At 46.4% G+C, this 8,162-nt stretch overlaps 1 protein-coding gene across 1 annotated transcript in view; it reads left to right on the top strand.

Annotated features, from left to right (window-relative positions):
• The first annotated feature begins 387 nt into the window (after positions 1-387).
• The window catches only part of TAOK1 (TAO kinase 1), a 178,883-nt gene continuing 171,108 nt past the window's right edge, over positions 388-8,162 (top strand). Inside the window, exons 1-2 of the mRNA XM_017855070.1 lie at positions 388-512; positions 867-935. The gene's annotated coding sequence lies outside the window, so the exon portion shown is untranslated. The remainder of the gene's footprint in view (positions 513-866; positions 936-8,162) is intronic.

Genomic DNA, 8,162 nt, shown 5'->3' with positions numbered 1-8,162 from the left:
TAAACTCTTCTTCAGATCTCCGGGGTGAAATGAGTGCACCTGATGCCCGCGTGGCATTAGAAGCTCCCTGAACTCAGTGAGGCTATGCTGGACAGAGGCTGGGACTCGGGGCCACCGGGACAACTCTGCCCGTAGCAAGCGTTGCGCGCTCCTGTGATGGCGCGCGCGCGCGCATGTAGTCGTGTCTCGCGCAGGGTCGGGCCTGTCAGGCGGGAAATCTCGCGAGATCGGAGAGGGGATGACGGTCGGGAGGAGGGGAGTGGTGTCGGGGAAAGGGGGGGAACCTGGGCAGCGGCCGGGCTCTGTGGCTTCAGGGCTCGGGGAGAGAGAGGGAGGGTGGCAAAGAGAGTGAGTCGGTGCCGCCGCCTGCCTGAGGAGAGAGGAGGGGTCCCGCTCGCCCTGCGCCCTTCGCGGGCCGAGCGCACTAGGCACTTGCGAACATCTGAGGCCTCCCGGCCCCGGGGGACCCCGCCCCACCGTCCGCCGGCCGGTCCGCGGCCTCTCTTCCCTTTGTGAGCGCCCCCTTCCCAGGGGTGGTGGTGGTGGCGGAGGGCTGCGCGTGGGCCCGCCCGCCGAGGGGCCGCGGCGGGGGACCGAGAGGGCCTCGGCTGTGTGAGGACGAGAGGCGGCCGAGGCCCGGGCCGGTTCCCCCGAGGCGGCAGCGGCGGCTACGGCTCCCGGCACTTCCCCGCGCCATCTTAACTGAAGCCCAAGCGCTAAGGGCGCCTCCTCGACCCGGTATCCCCCTCCCCCGCCGCCCCTTGGTGCAGAGCTTGGGCTGGGGCGGCTCCGCTGGGCTCTTGGGGGGGGGGGGGCGGCGGTTCTGTCGCCCGGGCCCCTCCTCCTCCTCACTCCTCACCCTCCAGGGTAGCGGCTACCAGAGCGCTGCTGGGGGCTGCGCCTGCCTGCTCCGCCCCAGACCTGTCGGCGCAAGGGTAAGGGCACCTCTGCTTTGGGAAAGGGAGATACGGAGGGGGGCGGGGAAATTCGGCCCACTCGGGCCTGTGTGTGGAAGACGGAATGTGGGGGTGGGGTGGGGGAGGGAGACAAGGAGGGTCTGTGATTCTGTGGGTGGGGTGAAGAAGCTGGTGAGCTGGGCGCCCTCCCGGTTTAAGGGGCGAGAGCAATTCCATTCCTTTTTCCTGAGGGTCACCGGATGGGGTGTTGGAAGGGGGATGTTTGGAGGAAGGTGTGGCTCTCACAGGGAGACTGGCTTGATGTGCACCCCGGTTTAAAGGCGCGAGGTCCCTTTCCCCTCTGGTGCCGCTGCTCCTCCCGCTTCTTCTCCTTTGTAGTGTCTCTGTATTCTTGGGAAGGGAGACTGCTCTGAGTGGCTTGCTGGGTGGATTCCACCCCCTAGCACGGGAAATCTATACCCCTCTTCTGTAGGGGTGATGGAAGCGTTTCTCTCCCCCTACCCTTCCCCCTTCCCCATCCTCTAGTCTACTGCAATGCTGCAGAAGTCCAAAGCAGTTTCTTCATACACAGACTCATGTATACACAGAAGGGAGGGGGAGCAGGAGAGGGAAGTAATGGCGCTTCCCTTGAAAAGGTTACTCTTTTTCTTTTGGTTTTGAATCGATGACAGTACCGTTTTAATACTCTTCCCCTGAGATCTGTCCATGGGAAGTGTATCTGCTCCTGGTGTTATTGTTGGGGGATATGGCCTCTCGAGAGGGACCCCTCTTCTGTTAGAACAGTTTTGGTGTCTCTCTTTTTGAGAGATGTCTGGGTTGACATTTTTTTGTGAGCAGGTTGGATTTTAGTTAGAATTCAATAAAATAATTTTGTACCTCCTCATCCTCATTTCCCTTTTCTTTTTCCATGACTTTTGTAGTTCATGAAGAATTATTGGCCGGGCGCGGTGGCTCACGCCTGTAATCCCAGCACTTTGGGAGGCCGAGACGGGCGGATCACGAGGTCAGGAGATCGATACCATAACACTGTGAAAACCCGTCTCTACTAAAAATACAAAAAATTAGCCGGGCGTGGTGGCGGGCGCCTTTAGTCCCAGCTACTCGGGAGGCTGAGGCAGGAGAATCGCTTGAACCCGGGAGGCGGAGGTTGCAGTGGGGCGAGATGGTGCCACTGCACTCCAGCCTGGGCGACAGAGCGAGACTCCGTCTCAAAAAAAAAAAAAAATATTAACAATTATTACATACAGACAGCCTGTCTGATGGGCATTTCTCCCTAAGCTGCGAATTTTTAGGGTTAATACTGTTTTGTATAATACTGAAATTGGAATTTTTTGAAAATGGTTGGGTTACAAACCTTTCTGCAGCTGTTGCTTTGTTCTTATTAATCTGCCTAATTATTCTGTGATCTATTTTCTGTAGTCAGTCATTTTTTCACTTCTTTTGCTATCTATCATATTTGTCTGAAAGCAGATCATTTTATCTGATTTACAGTAGTACTTGTTTGTTTTGTTCTTAGTTGAGTAGAAATAAATAAAAATTTAAACATTCTGGAAATGTGCTGCCAAGTGCTTTTTGTGACCAGAGTAGTTTTCAAGTCTCCATGTACTGATGATACATTTTTTTCTTTTTAAGTGTTTAGTAAATACTGGTTATGTGATTTTAAAATATTCCACATATGACTGTTAATAGAATTAAATTATTTTTTCCCAAAGCGAAGAAGACTAAAATGTGTACGATAACGAGTTGTCTTTGGTGTATTTAGTGTTTTCAGCTCTACTTAGTGACTTATTTTTTAAATACTTCCAAATGCCATCTGCATTTTATGTTGTCATTAAGTGTTGTCCAATAGAGCTTTTTTGGTGTGTTTGTTGCATTTTGAAACCTGTTTTAAGATAGGGATTTAAAGATGTTAGTAGTAGGGCCAGGCACTAACTTAGTTTCTGTCATTTTATATCATGATTTTGATGTAGGAGACATGGTATGTTAAATAAGTTTTATTATTATTTTTTTCTCAGAAGACGGAATTCTCTTTGCTTTCTTTATTGCCTTTTAATGATCATCTCAATTCATTGAACTGAAATAACACTATTCATTTGAGTATTTATTTCATGGGACAAAGCTGCATGTTGTTGATATGTAGAGTTTTCTCCATTATGGCAAGTTATGCCAGGAAGTCTAATTCTCCGTATTATGGCTTGTTGATAATTAATTCATATATACTAGCATGTGTTGATCGAAGCATACTGCTCAGTAAAGAGTGACTGCTTTTGGCCGGGGCGCGGTGGCTCAAGCCTGTAATCCCAGCACTTTGGGAGGCCAAGATGGGCGGATCACGAGGTCAGGAGATTGAGACCATCCTGGCTAATACGGTGAAACCCAGTCTGTACTAAAAAATACAAAAAACTAGCCAGGCGAGGTGGCGGGCGCCTGTAGTCCCAGCTACTGGGGAGGCTGAGGCAGGAGAATGGCGTAAACGCGGGAGGCGGAGCTTGCAGTGAGCTGAGATCCGGCCACTGCACTCCAGCCTGGGCGACAGAGCGAGACTCCATCTCAAAAAAAAAAAAAAAAAAAGAGTGACTGCTTTTACCTTGGAAAGTTGTAGGCAGAGAGGATTTATCAATAGAGGCTACAAAACTTAAAGGATTTACACAGGGTGTAGGTTAACTATTTACTTGCTATATTTCAGCATGCAATAATTAAGGAGTACTCTTTAGGACAACTGAAAAAAAAAAAAACTCTCTTTTCAGAGCTGGTAGAAATGTTGCCTAAAAGTGGAAAAGTATGTTCATGATCAATTAAATACATTATTAAGGAAAAATTGCCTGAGGGTTATTTCAGATGACCTCTGATGCCACTGTCAGAAAGAAAATGCTGAGAGCTGTTAGTCTGAGTTGATTCCAGATTAGTATGGCACTTCTTATGTTTCTAAATAGTTCATCTACAAAATGGCAGTGTAAATCACTTCCTGTTCTTCACAACTGGCTCTTTCACTGGATTCTCTTTTAATGACTTAATTTTTGGCATTCTGATATCTGATTTGTTAATTTGGTTATAATTCTCATGTTTTATAGGTGGAAGAATTTCTGAGAATCAGCTGAATTTAAAGGCTTTTAATAGTCTAAGATTATCTTGACAGTAACAAAACATTGCTTCCAAACTAAAGGATAGTATTGCAAACAAATTTAAACTCAGAGGTTTTAAAGAAATACAGCAATGTACAGGATCAAAAATGTGAGTGCACTGAATAGAAAATAATTATTGTATTTTTTATAATGTCGATTTTGGGAGAAGTGCGGATATGGCAGGTAATTGAATGAATGGTGATATAAAATAAGCTTTCTGTATAACAAGGTATATATATGATATTTGGGCCCATGTTACGATGCCGTTTTAACAATAAGAAAGCAACTCATTAGTTAACAGGATACTAGAAAGACTGGATGCTCATAACTAACCATGAGTATGATTTATTTTAATAATTTGCCAGTTCTTAGTAGACATGAATATTTAGTAAATCCAGAAGTTACCTAGGGGTCAATTGTTGGCATTGAAATTAGAGTTGAGATTAATCTGTCTTTCATGTCTTTCACCTGGAAATAAATTCTGTGTTTTGCATTTGGCTTATTTGTATATTAAAATCACTTAATTTTTTCATTTGTATCTCTGTTTTGTTTTCAGTGGTCTTTATTATAATAACTAATTACACTCATACTAATTTAATCTTTTATAAATGAGGAGCATTTTTGGTACACATTAGTTGAGGGCTAATGTTTGGATGAGGATCATATATGAACGAATCTCTTTAAAAAAGTATTATTTCTGGCCGGGCGCGGTGGCTCAAGCCTGTAGTCCCAGCACTTTGGGAGGCCGAGACGGGTGGATCACGAGGTCAGGAGATCGAGACCATCCTGGCTAACACGGTGAAACCCCGTCTCTGCTAAAAAATACAAAAAATTAGCCGGGCGAGATGGCGGGCGCCTGTAGTCCCAGCTACTCGGGAGGCTGAGGCAGGAGAATGGCGTAAACCCGGGAGGCGGAGCTTGCAGTGAGCCGAGATCGCGCCACTGCACTCCAGCCTGGGTGACAGAGCGAGACTCCGTCTCAAAAAAAAAAAAAAAAAGTATTATTTCTGGGCTGGGCGAAGTGGCTCAGGCCTGTAATCCCAGCACTTTGGGAGGCTGAGGTGGGAGGATTGCTTGAGCCCAGAAGATGGAGGGCGCAGTGAGTTGTGATCATGCCACTGCACTCTAGCCTGGGCGACAGAGTGAGACTGTCTAAAAACAAAACAAAAGCCGGCATGGTGGCTCAAGCCTGTGATTCCAGCACTTTGGGAGGCCAGGGTGGGCGGATCACCTGAGGTCAAGAGTTCAAAACCAGCCTGGCCAACATGGTGAAACCCTGTCTGTACAAAAATTAAACAAATTAGCTTTGCATGGTCGTGGGTGCCTGTAACCCCAGTTACTGGGGAGGCTGAGGCAGGAGAATCACTTGAACCCAGGAGGTGGAGATTGCAGTGAGCTGAGATCGTGCCACTGCCTGACAGTCTGGACAACAGAACGAGACTCCATCTCAAAACAAAACAAAACAAATAAAAAAGTGTTATTTCTGTAGTAAAGTTTCACATAAAATTGAGAAGTTCATTAAGCAGAGTACCAACATATGCTCACCTACCTTTAGGTATGTGTACTTTTTTTTTTTTTTTAATTTGAGACAGGGTTTTGCTCTGTCACCCAGGTTGGAGTACAATAGGGTGATCACAGCTTATTGCAGCCTCAGCCTCCCGGGTTCAAGTACTCCTCTCACATCAGCCTCCCAAATAGCTGGCACTACAGGTACATCAGGTACATGCCACCATGTCTGGCTAATCTTTTTTTTTTTTCTGTAGAGATGGGGTTTTGCCATGTTGCCCAGGCTGGTCCTCAGCCTTGGCCTCCCAAAGTGCTGGGATTACAGACATGAACCACTGCACCCGGCCTGACTTCTGTACTTACTACTAATGGCTGGATTTTAAAAATTATTCTTCAGGTTTTCCTGTTATAAAATGTGAGAGGATACAACCTGTATTAGTTCATTCCATTGTATTCCATTGTTAAAGTATTTTAGTTTTAGTAATTAAAATTGATGTTTAATTTCATTAAAGATGTCTCATACCTTCTAAAAATCTACATGAATTAAAAAGTTGTGTGGAGGGACTAGCAACAATTATTTTCAATTGGGATGTTTCTGTCATCATTTGGTAACAGTTATTTCTATATCAGTCTATTCTATTTGTGCCACCAGACTTTTTGTTCTAAAATACAGTCTAAGGCTGTACCTTTTTGATGACAAAATTAAGTATCCTATAAAAGTTGGAAGAGTTTTTAAAATGTTAAGTACCTGGCATGTAAATAAAGTAAGTAAAAGTATAAATTATTAAGTGCCTTGCATAATAGATGTGCTACAGCCTCCTAAAAATGCCAGTGACGGTTATGCTGTAGGTTATTATTTAAATATAACAACACTTAATTATCATCTAATTTATCTTTAAAGCTGAGAAGGGGCTAATTTTTCCTTTTGATAAAATTATTCGATCAAACAGATCAAATAGTTTTATGCAGGTTTAAAAGTAGATGAATTACTGCAACATTTAGAAAGACATTCAAAGTTCAGTTTCTGAGAAATGTTAATCAAATAATAGGATGGGGCCAGGCGCGGTGGCTCAAGCCTGTAATCCCAGCACTTGGGAGGCCGAGACGGGCGGATCACGAGGTCAGGAGATCGAGACCATCCTGGCTAACAACGGTGAAACCCCGTCTCTACTAAAAAAGTACAAAAAACTAGCTGGGTGAGGTGGCGGGCGCCTGTAGTCCCAGCTACACGGGAGGCTGAGGCAGGAGAATGGCGTAAACCTGGGAGGCGGAGCTTGCAGTGAGCTGAGATCTGGCCACTGCACTCTAGCCTGGGCGACAGAGACTCCATCTCAAAAAAAAAAAAAAAAAAAACGGATGGAACAAAACTTTCTGGTTTGCAGCTACTAATAATAAAATTGGCGCTTACTATATATTAATGTTGGCTGGGCGTGGTGGCTCACACCTGTAATCCTAGCACTTTGGGAGACCAAGGTGGGTAGATCACTTTAGGTCAGGAGCTCAAGACCAGCCTGGCCAATGTGGAGGAACCCCGTCTCTACTAAAAATACAAAAAATTAGCTGGGCATGGTGGAGTGTGCCTGTAATCCGAGCTACTGGGGAGGCTGAGGCAGGAGAATCGCTGGAACGTGGGAGGTGCTGGTTGCAGTGAGCTGAGATGGTGACACTGCACTCTAGCTGGGCAACAGAGCAGGCCGAGGCGGGTGGATCACCTGAGGTCAGGAGTTCGAGACCAGCCTGGCCAACATGGTGAAACCCCATCTCTACTAAAAATACAAAAATTAGCCGGGCATGGTGGCACATGTCTGTTGTCCCAGCTACTCGGGAGGCTGAGTTAGGAGAATCATTTGAACCTGGGAGGCAGAGGTTGCAGTGAGCCAAGATCGCGCCACTGAATTCCAGCTTGGGTGACAGAGTGAGATTCTATCTCAAAAAAAAATAATAAGCAAAAAAATGGCTGGGTGTGGTGGCTCACGCCTGTAATCCCAGCACTTTGGGAGGCCAAGGCGGGCAGATCACGAGGTCAGGAGTTCGAGACCAGCCTGGCCAGCATGGTGAAACCCTGTCTCTACTAAAAATACAAAAAATGAGCCGGGGATGGTGGCGTATACCTGTAGTCTCAGCTACTTAGGAGGTTGAGGCAGGAGAATTGCTTGAACTCAGCAGGCAGAGGATGCAGTGAGCCGAGATCTTGCCATTGCACTCCAGCCTGGGCAACAGAGTGAGATTCCATCCCTCTCCCCCTCAAAAAACGTGTCACCATTTACTAGCGTAAATGTGTAACTTTTTCAGGTTTTTTTTGTTTGTGTTTTTTGAGATGGGGTTTTACTGTGTCACCCAAGTGGGAGTGCAGTGGCACAGTCATAGCCCACAGCAACCTCTACCTCCTGGGCTCAAGCCATGAGTAGCTGAGACTACAGGCCTGTACCACCATGCCTGGCTTATTTTAAAGTTTTTTTCTAGAAACGGGGACTCTATGTTGCCCAACCTGGTCTCAAACTCATGGGGGCTCAGGCAGTCCTCCCTCCTAACCTCCCAAAGAGCTGGGATTACAGGCACGAGCCACAGTGCCAGGCCTGTGGTAACTTCTTTATCTAACTATTTATGTCTCACCTCC

The sequence above is a fragment of the Rhinopithecus bieti genome, unplaced genomic scaffold (genome assembly GCF_001698545.2).
Source record: "Rhinopithecus bieti isolate Rb0 unplaced genomic scaffold, ASM169854v2 scaffold_38691, whole genome shotgun sequence".
NCBI lineage: Eukaryota > Metazoa > Chordata > Mammalia > Primates > Cercopithecidae > Rhinopithecus > Rhinopithecus bieti.
Note: the sequence above shows the minus strand (reverse complement) of the source record. Positions and strands in the feature narration are given on the sequence as shown.